Source organism: Jaculus jaculus, chromosome 17 (genome assembly GCF_020740685.1).
Source record: "Jaculus jaculus isolate mJacJac1 chromosome 17, mJacJac1.mat.Y.cur, whole genome shotgun sequence".
NCBI lineage: Eukaryota > Metazoa > Chordata > Mammalia > Rodentia > Dipodidae > Jaculus > Jaculus jaculus.
The window spans coordinates 69,055,739-69,073,454 of NC_059118.1; the positions used below are offsets into that span (position 1 = coordinate 69,055,739).

The 17,716-nt window shown below is 40.7% G+C and overlaps 1 non-coding gene across 1 annotated transcript; it reads left to right on the forward strand.

Annotated features, from left to right (window-relative positions):
- The first annotated feature begins 4,289 nt into the window (after positions 1-4,289).
- LOC123455704 lies at positions 4,290-4,460 on the forward strand. Its single transcript, XR_006634085.1, has one exon. It is a non-coding gene; the product is annotated as a U1 spliceosomal RNA (small nuclear RNA).
- Positions 4,461-17,716: the final 13,256 nt, after the last annotated feature.

A 17,716-nucleotide genomic window follows, 5' to 3' on the forward strand; every position in this document is an offset into this window, starting at 1 on the left:
TCTTCAAGATAGGGTCTCACTCTAGCCCAGGCTGACCTAGAATTTACTACGTATTTTCAGACTGGCCTTGAACTCACAGTGATTCTCCTACCTCTGCCTCCCGAGTGCTGGGATTAAAGGCATGCACCACCATGCCTGGCACCTCTCTGTTTTTTGATGCTCTTGGCAGTTTCAAGGAGGCCTGCTCAGGCACTTTGCAAAGTGTCTGCAGGCAGGGGATCTTCTCTTTTCCATCACAGTTTGCCATATTCCTTGTGGCAGCTTGAAAGAAAACGTGTTAGTCACCCACACGAGTGCTCTTCATCCCTGGCCCAACCTGACGGTCTTGTCCTCACTCTGTGTGACTTGCAGGTAGCACTTGTCACACTGAATTGTAATTTATTAGTTTACATGTCTATCTCTCATCTGTCCTTTAACCTAGACTGTGGCTTGTACATATTTCTATTGCTAGTACATATTGCAAAGTCCCAACATATATAAAGTGTTTCATATTTTTTTCTGAGTAAAATGCCCAAAGAAAAAAAGTCAAGAATCATGAAGGTTCATGAGATCAGTGCATAAGAGTAACAGTGTAGGATAAAAAATGACAACTCAGAGGTAGATTCCATTCAAGATCATACAAATTACATTTCTCACAATGCAAGCCCCCAAACGCAATAGGGCTTACCTCTACTTTTCCTTGTAAGTACTTAACAAAATTGTGTAATAACAGAGATCCTAGTGACCTCAGAATATCTTGGAAGAATAGGGAAACCACCACAGTATTAACTTGGCATGTTAAAACCACTCTGAGGTTTTCCTAACACATTCAACAGTAAAAGTCTTTTCTGATTAGAGGGCTGGAATTGTGTGACAAGACCAGTCTTAAGTCATTCAGGTAGCTGGCCCCTCTGATGAGAAGCCAGAGTCGGTAGCAGAAGCCGGAGCCCAAACCACTACTGTCCTCTTGTGGTCTGCCATATGATGTGCTCTCAGGCTTCAAATCCATTCAGGCAGAAACAAAAGCTTCCAGCTCTTCTAGGCCTTTATAAACTGCAGCAAACACACAGCTTCTCCCCCAAATATCTGAAGGTGAGTCTGGGCTTGAGACACTGCCTAGGGCCTGCTGAATCTGGGCCATGAAATATATATAGAAATACTCATGCCTGAGAAGGAGGAAAGCTGCATCTCTCTCTCTCTCCCTTCCTCCTGCCTTCTCTTACTCTCTACCTTCCTCCACCTACTCAGTGATCCTGCATGCATGGAATTCTTCACTGTTGTGCGAGTTCACATTACAATTCATTTTAGCTGAGCCAACTGCTATGAAATTTTGCATAGGATTGCAGTTATGCCAGTAGCAGCCTAAAATCCAAAAACATACCAGGAATAAATGAATCTTATGTGAAAGTCTTTTTAACTCTCAGATTGTCCTCCCCAGGCATAAGCAGTAGCAGTTCCTCTCAGTCCCACTTGCTCTTGAGGCAAAAGGAAAGAAACCCCAGAACCCCAGGATGCTATACAAATTCTCTGACTTATAATAACAGCCTCATAGGTTCCCAGTCTACAATTCATGGGTGTGATAGCCACTTCCTGCTGTTATCTGCTACCAATGACAGACCTTCTTTTTTGTCTAATGCTTTTCTTCCTTTTATTTTCTTATTAACAAATTACAGGTTGAGTGTATACCTTTACTCAAAATACTTTGGCTCCAAAGTGTTTGGAATTTTACATTTTTGGATCATGAAATACTTCATAGACATGGGAGATATCTAGAGATGGGACCCAAATCTCAGGATGAAATTAATATATGTGTCATATATTCCTACTATGCTCAGCCTAAGGTAACTTAAACAATATTTTATGGGTCTGTGTTTTGACTGCCACCCATCACTGAAAGGCATGTGTGGAATCATATCAGCACTTTAAAAGTTTTGAATTTTGAAGCAGTTTTAGATTTCAAAAACACAAATTGGGTATATTCAAGTTGTAATGGATGTTAGACATAGAACATATGGAACGTTTTGTGTTTTCTAATCCAAGGAATGCCTTCCTAGTTCTGGACCTGACAGGATCATGTGTTATGACTTCTTGCCCTTGGCTTCAGGCCTGTGTTTTATTGGCACAAGTTCATGATGGGAAGACTCAATAAACACACAGCATCCTGTCCCACTCCCACAACATGCAGCCGTTGGCTTTTCTGTGCTCTTGGTGATGACCACCTGCCAAAGACATATCTGGTTAGAGGCCCTTAAAGCCTTTCTACAGATGGTCCCAGGAGAAGAGTATGCAGACGGGGGAGAAGAGATGAGGCTACCAGACATAATGTGCCCATTTGCTCCCTTGAGCAATGGACTTTAAAGAAAAATGTCAGGGTGAGCCTGAGCCAAATCCATCTCTGCCATTGAGACTCAGGCAGGTCAGTCAACTTCAACTCTGCTGAAGGTGACTCCCTGTTTATAAAATGAACAATAATAAACCCTTCATAGAATTCTCATGCAATTTAAGTGAACTTTTATAGTGTCCAGGACAGTGTCTGGTGGATAGAAACTACTCCAAAAATGCTAATAGAGTGCTTATTAAATTTTTACCTGAAAGGAAGTGGGTGGGGGAGTAGGGACCACCATACCCACTTTCCAAAATAATAGTATCTCAGGATACAGTGAGACAAATTACTAAAGTATGCAAAGTCACATTCAGTAATTGAACAAAGGATTCCACTGGGCCTATACCAGAATAAACAAACTAAGAAAATAGATGCATATTTAAGCCCATCAAAAGTTGCCTTTGAAGCCAGGTGTAGTGGCACATGTCTTTAATCCCAGGAGGAAGATGTGGGAGGACCAATCAAGGTGAGTTTTAGACCTACATAGTGAATTCCAAATCATTGTGGACTAGAGTTTGACCCTACCCCCCCCCAAAAAAGAAAGTTACCTTTGAAACAGGAAGAAAATGAAGGCACACATTCTTATTGCGACATTATGGTACAAGTAAAAAGGAACAAACATAACCTCCTCACTTTATAGTAAATGCAAGACAGGAAAGCTGAGATGAAGGGTGATGAACAACAAGGAAGGAGCAGTGCTGGTCCCCACACCCTCTGTTGTCATGAAAGCCCAACAAGTTCTAATTCATAATATCTGTATAAAGCTGCTTAGAAATGTCCATCTTATTCCTTATCTTTGCAATTTACTATTGACGACACAGGTTATTTTGTGTTAGAGAACATGGCTGTACCATCTATGGCTCATTGCCTTAGTCTTCAAAATATCATAGACTGGGTAGCTTACAGACAAGAGAATTTTATTTATTCCTCACTGTTCTGGAAGCCAGAAGTCCCAATTCAAAGTGAATTCAGTGTGTGGTGAGGACCAGTCCTCACAAAAGGCATTATCTTACCATGTCCTCACGTGACACAGAAAAGAGGAATGCTATTCTTGGCCGGTACAAGGAGGACATGCATCCCATTCCTGAGAGCTCCATATTCATGGCCTCATCTACTCCATGCCATCACACTGAGGGTAAGATTTTAGTGCCAGGCATGGTGGAGGCACACCTTTAATCCCAATACTCGGGAGGCAGAGGTAGGAGGATCACCATGAATTTGAGGCCACCCTGAGGCTACATAGTGAACTCCATGTCAGTCTGGGCTAGAACAAAATCCTACCTTAAAGAACCAAACAAACAAACAAAAAAGATTTCAACACACAGGCTTGTGCATCTCATTCAATACCTAAATTCAAAATGTCCCCAAATCTGAAATTTGCTGAGCACCAGCAGGATGGCACAAGTGAAAAATTCTACACTATGAAACTTCTGCTTCCTCTGGGCATTACTAAGAATATTGAACATTGTCACCACAGGCTCTGTAATACCAGCAGACACAACACACACGAATTTGTGTCTAGACTTAGGTCCCGTTTCCCCAGATATCTCATTATAGATTTGTTAAATATTCCAAAATCTGAAAGCACCCAGAATCTGAAACACTTCTGCCCCAAACATCTTACATAAGACATACTCAAAATCTGTGTTAATTTTGTGGGAAATGAATATTCAACCAATTGTCCCCACCAAAGGGTTTTCCAAGGTTCAAAAATGCCCATATCTGCCCATTTCTTTGTCTGTTACTGAAATATTAATCCAAAGATAAAAAAGAGACTTAGTGGCAACTTCTTTCTTGAAAATCTGACCCATCTATGGTAACTAACACCAAAAAAAATTAAAAAAAGCTCAGTCTGTCACCAGTAGGATGGCCCTTCTGTTGAACAACGTTGAAGCTGTGAACTGGACTTTGTCAAAACAACTGAAGGGTACTTCACCTGCAGGGAGACACCATGATCACAAGATCACAAAGGTGGTTTTCCCAGGGTAAGGTTCATCCATTGCACTCTGGATGTGCTGACTCCCGATATTTTCCCAAATGCAGGAAACTCCACTACATACTTTGTGGTAGTGGAGGATTGTTTTTGCACTCTCCTCTGAAAAAACAGAAAGAAAAAAAAAAATGACAGGAGGGCTCCGATAGTAACTCGCCAGTCCTCCAACCAAGTCAGAGTCTGTCTCTTGGAAAGGGATGGTGCCTGCCCTAAATGTGGAATCATGCCATGCTCCCATGTGTAAGTGTACTTGCATTTGAGTTAGCAGGTACACTTACAAAGCAGAGGAGATAATTTTCATGGGTCCTGGGAAGACCAAGAGTCAGACCTTTGACCATAGGCCTGGGCTCCAGCCCTTCTATCTGAGTGATTGTGTGGAGGTTGACTCACCTCCAGGTCTGACCCCTGCCCACAGTTCTTGTGCCAGGGGTGTTCCTACCAATCACCTGTTATGCTATTGTACAAGGTCATGAAAGCAGAAAGAGACTATATACCATGTAGCATCATTTCCCTTTGCCAAAGCCTAATGGTATTAAGTGATATAAGTTCATATAGGTAATGATTATAATTGGAGGCATCAACATCACCCCTAGCTTGTCTCTCATAGTGAGATGTTTGTGAGATTTTATTTTTTTATGATTCAGTGTCATGCAAACACAAGGACTTTATTGTTGATTAAACCCTTCAAATATGTCAGGACATGTGGGAAAAAAATCTACCATAAATGCCTATAGATGTAGTTTTAAAGTTGTTTCAGTCTTTTCAAAGATGTATTTAAAGTGTGTGGAAAGTGTAACTTGATCCTGTTTTCAAGAAACTCCAAAAAGTTATGCAGTGAATAAAAAAAACAGGGGACATGTGTAAGTAGGTTTTAAAAGTAAAATGAGGGTGCCCTAATAGCAGAACAATGGTCATGGTCACAAGTGTAGCCATTCACTGGCACTGTCCAGGAGCCGTGGCCTCACCTAAGGATGATGCCCAGAAACTACGGGTGTTCCATATCCACCTTCCTAGTGCACAACAGGGCAATGTCCCCTTTGCCTAAAGTTTGAGGACAATCTGTTTGAAAGGTGCTATTCAAAGGTGACCACTTGTGTGGCATCCTGAAGGAAGTCACAGAGTACAGAGAAGGTGACTCACGACTTTGCCTCAGGCAGATCTGAGAGGTCTATGGGTTATTTTGTCTACACTGAGGGCAGGTTACAATAAGCTGATGTCATTGTGACAGACATGAACTGTTTCCCTCTGACAGAACTCATTTTCAGCAGTAGGGGGTATGTGTTAGATCTTTGTTTTTCTTACCATTGAATTCCCAGCCTTGCCCATGAAGTTTAGAATTGCCAACTTTTGTGAAATAATCCATAAGATTAAAGAATACAGCTTCCTTCCTGGTGTAAGAAGCTTTTCTATTTTAATTCATAGAAGAGAAATAATTGTTTTAATGATTTTTTTCTAGATATTTTCAAATATTTCTAAAAGAGAAAGACTTTGGTGGTTCAATAATTGAAAGAAATGTAACATTTCTCATATTTTTTTAAAAAAGAAAACACAGTATAAAATACCAATATAACATAGTTAAAGAATTGTCCTGATTTTTCAAACTATGTACCATGTATTTATATACACAGAAATCAATGAGATTTTTGGAAATAGAATACAGCAAAAAATAGATACCAAATTGGGTACATAGAAAACGATATCATAGTGCTTGATAATGGGCTTTCTGACCATTTTGAACCTGGATAAATAGGAATTAATTCTCAGTCACAGATAACTCATCAAATATGGTTATTATAATTCAAAATTATTTGAATACACAGTACAGTTTAACTCTATTTGAATATATATCAAATTAAATACAGTCAAACTAATGCTCTGATAAACCAATTATGAATGAAAATAAGCCAGTTATGGTGGCACACTGTTATAATACCAGTACTTTGGCAGCTCAGGCAGGAAGATTATGAGTCGCAGGCCAGACTGGGCTACATAATGAAGGCTTATCTCAATAATAAATAAAACAATTATTTTTTTAAATCTCAGAAAAAACTAAAAATCATATCAGAAACTTAAAACAAAAGTAATCATTTCTCTACCAGATTTATAAGAAGAACCTGTTACTACCATATTAACACTAATTTGTTAATAATAGCCAAAAATATTTATTTCAAAGTCATTCAGCATGATTTTTTTCTTTTTTTTTTGTTCATTTTTATTTTTTTATTTGACAGTGACAGAGAGAGAGAGAGAGAGAGAGAGAGAGAGAGAGGGAGAAAATGGGTGCACCAGGTCCTCCAGCCACTGCAAACGAACTCCAGATGCATGAGCCCCCTTGTGCATCTGACTATCATGGGTCCTGGGGAGTCGAGCCTCCCACCAGGGTCCTTAGGCTTCACAGGTAAGTGCTTAACCCTAAACCATCTCTCAAGCCCACATTTCAGCATTCTTATTGAGGTGTAATAAATTAGCATGACAACACGTTCAATTGTCTGTAATCTGACTTTCCTTACTAATAAGAACCTAATTTTGCTTAAGTCAATTATATACTTTCCAAACTTCCCAACCTCTCTTGTAGCTCAAAGTGAGCAGTTGCCATAGTTCCAGAGAAGGAGGTATAAACAAAAACCACATAGGAAAGCTACTTAAAAGCTAAGAGATTTGGCTAGATTGACCCTTTTGCTTTTAGTCTCATACTTTCTTTGAGCAGAAGACATAGAAATAATGCCATGAATTCCAAAAACTATCTTGTGATTGTGACAAAAGAACCCACCCAATTTAGGAGGTAAAGTGGAGACTTAGAATGAACTATAGCCCTTTCTGGTATCTGTTCATACCTCATTTGTGAGAGAAGCCTAAGTATTACTTTTATTTATACCACTTGTAGAAGTTTCTACTGAATACAATCACAATTTATGACAAAATTACACGAGGAATAAAATGCTAATAAGAACATGGCATTGTCATATTCTTATTGTTTAGGGAGGGTCTCACTCATGTCTAGGATAACCTGGAATTAGTCTCAGCCTGGCCTAGAACTCACAGCAATCCTATTACCTCAGCCTCCCAAGTGCTGGTATTAAAGGTGTGTGCCACCACGCCCACCTACCACATTTCTAATTTATGACTGTGAAATAGGTCCTAAAAACTTGAACTTGTAGGTAATATGTCAGTCTTGTAAATAAAAAAAAATCAAACATAAGCAAATGAGCAATAGTTGTATTCTTTCTTTTTATCTTTTCTTTAATTATAATCTCCATGCAGAAATGCTTCTTTGCAAAGCTTGAGAAAATGTTTCTTCTCTAGTCACCCCAGCTCAGAGGGAGAGTTCTTATATTGTTTAGAACAGAAGCTTTTGATTCTTTAAAAGTAGTTTTTATATCCTTCTACCCACAAGAAGGAAAAGGGAAAAGAAGGGAGAGAGACCAGAAGAGAAGGTGAGGGAGTAGGATTATACATACATGCTTGCACGCATATGTGCATGCACACACATATACATGCAAAGATGTCACACCCAGGAGTTTTCTATACACAATACACTTGGCAGTTTTTCCTGGGCTCATCAATATCGGGGACAGTTTATGGAAAGAGGGATTTCATTATTTCTTCTATAAAGCATTGAAGATTGTTGCTTCAGTGCTATATGTACTGGGCAAAAGTCCCCAGTGTTTCTGAATATGTTTCAGCTTAAATTTAAGATTACCTTTTTAAATAAAATGTCTTAAAAGCTGCATTCCAGTGTGTTTTAACTTAAATTTAAAAGAACTCAACAATTCTTTTGATTTTGTTAATATTCCAAAAATAAATATTTGACTCATAAAGGTTAGGGGAAATTCATTCCTGTTTACAATCGTGGCACATGTCCTGTGCTGGTTCCAGTTCTGTCAGCCAAACAGCTGCCCTTCAGTCAGGCTCTGCCAGCTGTGTGCCCCAGGTTGTTTGAAGGCCTTTTAAAAGGGAGTTTTAGACTTTCATATGGACAGGTGTCCCTGCATAAAGCAAAGCTGCCTTCTAAAGAATGTAATAAGAGGGATTGTGCACTGAACTCCATAAAACAGTTGAAATTAAATGCATGTAATGAAACAAAAGAAACGCCTGGACAACTTGAACAATAGGCTACTTTTTTGCCAATTTGGCTTTTGTTTTTTATGAGCAGGTACCTGATGTTGTTGAGCCTCACCACCCAGGGAATCCTCTCTCAGTTAGTCAGATTTCTCCACCTCCACCTGTGAGGCTGGGCTCTCACCATGAAAACACCTCCTGTCCACATTTACCTTAGGAGTGAGACAAGGCATTGCTTGGGTGGTGATATCTGTGACTTTCATTCCCCTTGATTAAGTGTGTCATGGGGTTTCCCCAGCTGCAAGACTGACATTACAGAGAAAGTTCTTCTCCCACTTCAGATACTACTCCATCTCGGAGACCAATAGCTTTAGCACCTGGCTAGACTAAGCAGTGTGTGAAAAACAGTCCAATGCCATTTTCTTTGTTATATAGCTGGATCAGTGTTACTGAGAATTCATCTACACAGACCATGAGTCACCCCCACAACAGAGTTTGAGAAGAAATATAACATAGATAAGTAGAAATTCAGCTTGTACATTTTTTGACTTTTTATATTTCAAAACAATTGCAAAATTACAGAAAATTTACCAGAAGGGTTCAAGAAGCTTCCTCTTATACACTTCTCACCAAGACTCCCAGTTACTAACATTATATCACAGCATGCAAACATTGTGTGTTTGTGATGTGTGTGGGTCAATGGTATTGTGTTGTATGTAGTATACATGTATATGGTATATGGTAAAGGTGTAGTTGGTGAGTGTGTGTGATATGTCATGAATGTTGCACACCATATATGTATGTGTGCTGTGTGTGCTGTGTATATATGTGTGGCATATGTACATGTGGCGTGTGTTCCTGAACCATTGAATAACAAGTTGCAGTGCTCCCATGACCTCTCCTACGAACATAAATGTATGTTGACATAACCAAAGTACAACCATCAATTTCAGGATATCTTGAGCTCTTCATACCACCAAATCCCCTACTCTATTCTGAAAGCCACAGCAATGCCCTTCATATGGTCCATTTCTGAATCACACATTGCCTATAGTTTCACAGTCTCCTTCTGTCTGAAACAGTTCCTCAGCCTTTCATGATCTTGATCTTGTTGAATATAAAATGTTCCTCAAAGACTCATGTGTTTGACTATTTTGTCCCCAACCGTTGTCACTGTTTCAGAAAGATTCAATTCCACGATATACAATTTATCTTTAACCACCTTCTTTCCATGCATGTAACTTCCTTCCCCAACATTGTAAAACACAATCGCAAATCTGATGGCAATATTTACAGGCTCCATTTTGCCTGCAGAACCTTTAGCCTGTTGAATAAAGCTGGGTCTACATGCCAGCAGACTATTCCTAACCCAGTGCTGTCCTACAGAGAGGTCAGGGGAAAGGGAGGAAGAGGAAGAGAAGGATAAAGATGGGAGATGAAAGAACAAGAAGGAAGGAGCTACTTTTGCATAGTGGTTTGATATACTCACTTTATGCCTTAGATCCAATGATAAAATAATAATATTTATGCAATATGTATCTTCATTTCTTCTAGTAATTCATTTTACTATATTGTTGAGACTTGATTCAGGTGTCACCCCTACACTTAAATGTTCTGAATGCTAAATTCCCAGCTGATGGGTATTTGGGAAGTAATGCCCCCTGGAGGCAGTATATTGTTGGGGTTGGGCTTATGGGCATAATAGCCAGTTTCCCCTTGCCAGTGTTTGGCACAGTCTCCTATTGCTGCTGCCCACCTAATGTTGGTGAGGGGGTGATGTCCACTGTCTGCTCAGGTCATCGTTTTCCCTGCCACCATGGAGCTTCCCCTAGAATCTTTAATACAAACTAAACCCCTTTTTCCCAAAAGCTGCTTTTGGTCAGGTGATTTCTGCCAGCAATGCGAATCTTACTGCAACAGTAAAGTTGGTACTGAGAGCAGCGTTGTTGCTAGACACCTGACTGTGTGGCTTTGGCCTTTTGGAGCTGATTTTCAAGAAGAATCTGGGAGGATTTGAAACCTTTGCCTAAGAGACGCCCTGCAGTGCTGTGAGAACAGCTTGACAGGCTGTTCTGGTCAGCATTAAACAAAATAAATAAATAAATAAATAAATAAATAAATAAATAAATAAATCTAAATGCAGTAATAACTATGGACTGTAAAGTTTGTTTTATCAGGGTGAGAAAGACCTTTGCTTGGACTGGGCTAGAAACAGTTTGTGTAACAGACTTGCTGTTATGCCCCTGTCCTGAGAATTTATGCTGGGTTGCTTTGTGTAGAAATGGACTCTTGTGAGCAGAGGTATATGGCACAGAAATAAGATCTTTGGGCTGAAACTTTTGCCATTCAGCTGTAATTGTAGAAGAGATTATAACCATTGAGATTAGGCTAGCTGACTTGAATTGGGGCAACATAAAGAATGCAGTCTTTTGAAGGGGTCTGAATGCTGAAGGAGTGTCCTATTCTTCAAAGTCTGCTTTATTCTCCCATGGATTAACAAATTGGCAGCCTACCTGGAACTATGGAGTATAGGAAATGCAGGAAAAAGAGGGTTATTGAGTTTGCAACATGCGATTGTGTTTTGGAAATAGCCATGGGCAATGTGAAGCAGGTTTGCTGGATGCCTGCATGGAGACCCGATCAAGCCATGAGGATGAACTATGCATTGCAGTGGAGACCCATCTGGGAGATAGCTGCTAAAGAGAGCTGTCAGCCCCAAAAGAAGTTTTCCAGGACTGTGAGTAGCATAGCTGGAAGGGCAGAATTGGAACTCCAGTCTTGTTGCTGGTTAAAATTATCAGACTTGTAGACTTGTCACTGACTAGAATTGTTGGACTTGGAACTACAGTTTGATGTCTGCCCTGTTTAAATCTTGTATTGGTTGACTATTTCTTTGCTATGCCTAATGCCATCATTTGCAGTTCAAGTGTTTAATCTGTGCCATTGTGGGTTTTGGGCAGATTTTTTGGAATTATGGCCCAGTTAAAAGATCTTGGACTATGGGAATGTTTGAAGATCATTAGGAATGATAAAATCTATGGGGACTTTTAAAGTTGGACTGAATGCACTGCATTTTACATCATGAATGTGAATGCTAGATTCTCAGCTGATGGATATTTGGGAATTAACACCTCCTGGAGGCAGTGTATTGTTTGGGGGGGGCAGGCTTATGGGTGTTATAGCCAACTCCCCCTTGCTAGTGTTTGGCATACTCTGCTGCTGCTATTGCCCACCTTATTGGGCAGGGGCTGATATCTACCCACTGATAATGCTATTGTTTTCCCCTGCTATTATGGAGCTTCCCCCTGAGTCTATAAGCCAAATTAAATCTCCTTTCTCCCCAAAAGCTGCTCTTGGTTGGGTGATGTCTGCCAGCAATGTGAACCTGACTGCAACATATATTTTCTAAAGCAGCCTGTCAAGGTTTTTAAAATAAAAGTCCCACATTAGCCCATCACTGAAGGTTTTCTGAAATCAATAATATAATCACATCACTATCTTATTCAGTGCTGGCAAAGGTCAGCTGGGTACCAACAACAGATGTTCATGCAGCTTTGGCTACAAGGAAGAGGGATACATGCCAATTGTAAGGCATGCTAGGGCTAAAGTCTTTACCTATTCTGCTTTAATGGAAAGGTCTATGGTCTCCAGATCTAGTATTGTATCATTTACAGATTTTTTAAAATTATTTGTTTACTTGAGAGTGACAGACACAGAGAGAAAGACAGATAGAGGGAGAGAGAGAATGGGCGCACCAGGGCTTCCAGCCTCTGCAAACAAACTCCAGACGCGTGCGCCCCCTTGTGCATCTGGCTAACGTGGGACCTGGGGAACCGAGCCTTGAACTGGGGTCCTTAGGCTTCACAGGCAAGCACTTAACCACTAAGTCATCTCTCCAGCCCTCATTTACAGATTTTTAATATTTTTTCTTTTCTCATATACACAATATGTGCACTGTTACATTCTCCTTCTCCCTCTGATCCTCCCCCTTCCTCTCTGTGCTAAAACATAAAGTAGGAGGGAAGATACCTTATTAATTTTCCCACCAATATCTCAAGTACCTGGTAAATTGCTGGGTGCATAGAAGTTATTCATTTAATATTTATTGAAATCCAACAAGAGAAAATGCCTTGTGGTTTGTTATAGTGTGGCTCTAGAATGTGCTCCAAATGCCCATGTGTTGAAGATCTGGTTTGCAGCAATGGTGCTTCTGAAAGGTTCTGGAATCTTTAAGAAATAGGGCCTGGTTGGAAGTTTGGGGTCTTTAGAATCATAGCTTCAAAGGGAATGGGTAGGAAATTTATCTTGTCCTTTTGTCATGAAGGGGGTGTCCTTTTTCTACTATGCACCCTTACATGAGAATCCCATAGGCCCAAAAGCCAATGGGCTGAACAATCTCCAAATCTGTGAGCCAAAATAAACTTCTTTTTTTCTTCCTACAAGTTTATTTTTCAGGTACTTATCACAGGAACAGAAAGAAAACCAACACAGGTTCACTAACAATGCTGGATGTGATAGGTGCCAGCTTTAACATCATGCCAGAGCCAGAACCAGAATGGTATTCCAGCTCTATTAAGTGCCTAAATTGGTTCCTCTCCCATTCTCCATACTACCTCTAAAGTAGGGTCAGTCCATCCATCATGCTTCCAACTTAAGGCTCAATTCTTGTTTGAGCCAGGCCTCCATCTCTGCAGCTTAAGTTTAGTGACATTAATATAAAGAACATTATCTTTCCAAAGTCCCTGGAAATGAAAAACTAAACACTGGTGAAGGACTTGTACTTTCATATGTGTGTTGATGTACATAGTTGTCATAAGAGTCTCATGATCCAAATAACTATTTGAATCTGAGCTAAGGCTGATACCTTAAAATGCCTTGTGCTATTGAGAGATCAGACTAGAACTGAGATGAAAGTCAGCTCCCTTCTGGCTAGCTCTCCTGATGCTGAAAATCACTATGTCAGCTGCTGGAAGATAAAAACCATCAAGAGTGTGAACAAGCAGTAGATTCTACAAGCTACAAAAACAAACAGCCGAGCAAGATGTGCCTACCAGTACAATAATAGCACATAGAAGGTAATCAACTATTCTGTTACTGGGTATGAGGCCTGCTCAGTGGGAAGGAATTCATGCCTGGTACTGAGAACCAAGTCAAAATCCTGTGCCTTGGAAGGTCATAGACCCTAGAGGAATGTTTCCACTGTTCTTTAGCTAAAAGTACAGGTCACACCCTTCAAAAATCTTCTAAATGTCAATGTTTATCTCTTTTGATCTATGCTACTCTCACTCTTGGCTATAGTATCTGCTTTACATAGATGGCAGTGAATACCAGGGAGACCCAAGACCTATCCGGATGACAAGAAAAGAAAACTGACTGCCTAGAATGAAATGCATCATGTCTGTCACATCTGCCTGGGCCCAGGAGACATTACAGAAAAATGGCAGATAGACATCAGTGTTGCTCTCAAAGATAGCCGGAGAACCTCCTCTAGATAGAAGGTAGTAGACACTAATGAGACTCAAAACTCAGAGTCTGGTAAGAACCCAACACTAAAGATGACATATAACAAACCTTTCAAGGCTCAGGGAACATTGAGGAAGATGGGACAGAAATAATGTAAGAACCACAGAGTGGGAGGGTATACTCTGAGATATTGCCCCCCAACAGAGATTGGCTAGTTCACTCATGACTCCACAGTGATTACCTATAAACTCTCTGAGTAGGAACCTCTATAGAATGGTGTTAGGGGAGAGAAGACATAAAAGTATAATCTGATGGGAATAAAACCAATTTGCAGTCTGTTCATATATTAAAGTTATTAATACAGTTAAAATAATAAGTTTGGCTAGAATACAAAAAAAAGCCTTGGGCTGGAGAGATGGCTTAGCGGTTAAGCGCTTGCCTGTGAAGCCTAAGGACCCCAGTTCAAGGCTCGGTTCCCCAGGTCCCACGTTAGCCAGATGCACAAGGGGGCGCATGCGTCTGGAGTTCGTTTGCAGAGGCTGGAAGCCCTGGCGTGCCCATTCTCTCTCTCTCCCTCTATCTGTCTTTCTCTCTGAGTCTGTCGCTCTCAAATAAATAAATAAATAAAAATTTTTTTAAAAAAAAAAACAACATTTTCCTGTGTTGGGCCTTGAGAGGCCCGGACGTGAGGCCTAGTGGAACTTCCTGAGCCTAGCTAAAGTTTGGTGACCTGTCTCTGACCAGCTATGACTCAGCAGGGTGCCAAATTGCCTCTGGCCTCCTACTTCTGCAAAAAAATGTTAGAGTTCCCACATGCACTTAGAACCAATCATTTCAAAAGTCATGATATGCTATTGGCCCTTATACCTCATCCTTTCCTGAGATCCCTGTCTTTGTTCTCAATGCTATGTAAGCACCTGCCTGTTACAATAAAGTGAGATCTTGCTTCGACAAGTCTCCGACTCAGTGTGTTTCTCTCCGGTGACTAGAAGGGGGTCTGGGTCGTCGACACTCACCATCCTGCTCAGCCCCAAGGACAGACCAGCAGGACCGGGCTCTCTTATAGCCCTACCTTCTAGAGAGCCCAGCAGTCCTGGAGTCATTAAAGGGTCATCCTCCAGCTAATGGGCCCAGGATACCTCCTAAAAGCATCTGGCTTTGCTTCCTGAGAGCACAGCAAAAATGCTTTTCCACATGTGACATGACTTCATGAAACTCGATGTACTGACCCACTGCTCGATCTTTATCTTTTTCTTTTTCATATGTGTGTGTGTGTGTATGCATGTGTGTGTGTGTGTGCAGATGTATACCTCATGTGCATGTGTGTGAGGAAAGAGGAGAACTTTTGGTGCTCTTCTCTGTTACTCTCTCATGTAATTTCTTGAGGTCTACCACTCAACTTAGAACTGCTACTTTTAGTCAATGAACCCCAGTGATTCCTCAGCTTTGCTTCTACCACCTCAAACCCCTTGCAGACAGAACACAGATGTATGTGCCCATGCCCAGGGGAGCCATATTCTGGAGGTCTCAGGCCCTCCAAGGCCCTCATGCTTAGGTGGCGAATGCTTTTCACTGCTGAGCCATGTCCCTTGCATCTTAGCCTTCATCTTTATGTGAGAAAACAAGGTGGCTAGGTGAAACATTAACATATTCCAGGCATACACTATCTGCTTGAACAACAGGAGAGAAGATGTCCTTGAATCTAAATGGCATTAATTATAAGTCATACCACTGATTTCATGACAATATTTTAGGAAAAATATGTGTCTATAAAATAAGTATCCTTAAAATAAAAATATATATGGCTATAAATAAATTGAAATGGTGAAAAAAGGAATAAACTGTATCCTCAACAGAAAAAAAAAAAAAAAAACCTCTTCTGTGGGTCTTTGTATTCTTCAGATAATATAAGCTACCTTTATTGCTCTGGCCATCAATTCTTAGACTCATGCCCTTGGTCCCTTGTGCTTCTGCACTCTGCAGGATCTAAGTCTCATCCCTACACATTTGTGGCCAGCTTAATCTTCCCTATGTTCTTCTCTGTAGTTTTGTCCATGTGGGTGAGGAATAAAAAGAACAGTTAGTTCAATACTCATGTAGTTCAGGGGCAGGTGTGGGAGGAAATCCAATGACCAAGCACAAAATAAACATACCATCTCATTTGACTTCAATATTTTTATACCACCTGCACCTGGCCCTAGATGTATTGAAAGGCACTATGTAACAGCCTAGGTAGCACCAGCTGGGCATCAAGAAAGAGACAGATAATAGAGCTGTACTGTGGGTAAGAATCTCAAATGCAGGTGATACTACAGAAGAGGAAGCCAGTAAAACCCTGGCCAAGAGGCTGTGATCTAGAAGAGCAGGGAGTTGGGGCACAATGATAGAAAGGCTAAACTAGAGCAAGCAAAGCAGTCATGAGGCTAGTAAAAGCAGGAAGCTTCCACCAGCTGTGGGACTAGAGGAATAACTGACTGCCAGACTCCAGAAAATGAGGCTCTCTACCTTAAGGAGACACATCCACATCCTAGTTTTGTTATTCTACCATAGAATGGTCATCTACTTGGCAGCCTGAGAACAAATTGACCTAGGCAGAGCAATTCCCAGCACACAGCACAACAAGGCAGGGGAGAGGGGGACATGAAGCATAAGGCAGAGGCAGAAGTGGTATCTGTTCATGATCCATGAACTTCCACCAAAATAACTGTATTATGAGATGCAGAGAAGGGGGAGGAGAAGATGCTAAAAATCATATGGTCCAAGAGGAAATGAGGTAGGCTGAGGCCAGCTCACATCACTGGATCCTTTGCCAGGACCCACATTAGGGTAAAACAACACCAGATTCTGGTAATGCTGCCTCCAAGTACTTTCTTCAGACAACTCACTATAAACACCTCCAAACATCTTTGCAGAAAATTCCAAAATATAGCCTTCCAGAAACATTTGCAGCTAGACTGCTTGCCCCCAAGTGTCTGTATCAAAAGGGAAATTAGGAGAGTAGAAATACTCTATCCTTTGTGTCTTTCTATAAGGTGAAGCCAACCACTAGCCATGAAAGGGCATTACCTACAAGGCTATCTAGACAGTAGGGTAGGGACTCAAACACCATGCAGGGTGGAAGACAGGTTGATACAGAGCTAACTGCCCTCTTCCGGAACCCTCAAAACTTCCTTCATAACCTCAGCCAAGACCCAGAGCAAACTTTAGTCCTTTGTACAGTTAAAGAGGGACAACCCACTGAGTGGACCACCCATTCTGTGCTAACATCACTTCCTAGTACAGGCATGTTCACTACAAATGTAGCACTCTGTTGTGGATAGGTTTTAAGTTCTTTTCATTGGTATAAGAGGATTTTGATTAAAGTATCTGTAGTCTTCCGTGTAAAAGGAAAACTAAAAGGCATGAACTCCCAGAATTCACAACAATCATGTGGCCATTTGTTTGTGAAGTGTTCTCCCCTTAGCGGAAGAAACCCCAAGCCCTTTAGCATTTTGTTTCATTAATAATTAATATCTGTTGTATCTCTGGGAATAGAGAAAGATAAAATATAAGTGAAACTTAACCAATCAAGTAATGTATTCAGACAATTATGCTGTGTTATCCCAATCTCTTCTTCAAAAGGCACCACTGCAGCAAAGAACAGGAAAGCTGAGGGTTATAACCTTGATGCATACAACAATTAAAACTGTCCACAAGATGCACAGGTTATAGGGAGGTAGCTTTAATAGTGATTATGATTATGTTGACAGATGTTCAAGTAGACTGCAGGCATACCAATCTACAAATGCCCACCAGTTGATAACAAAGATAATAAGTGCATTTGGTGTGGAGGTACTTGC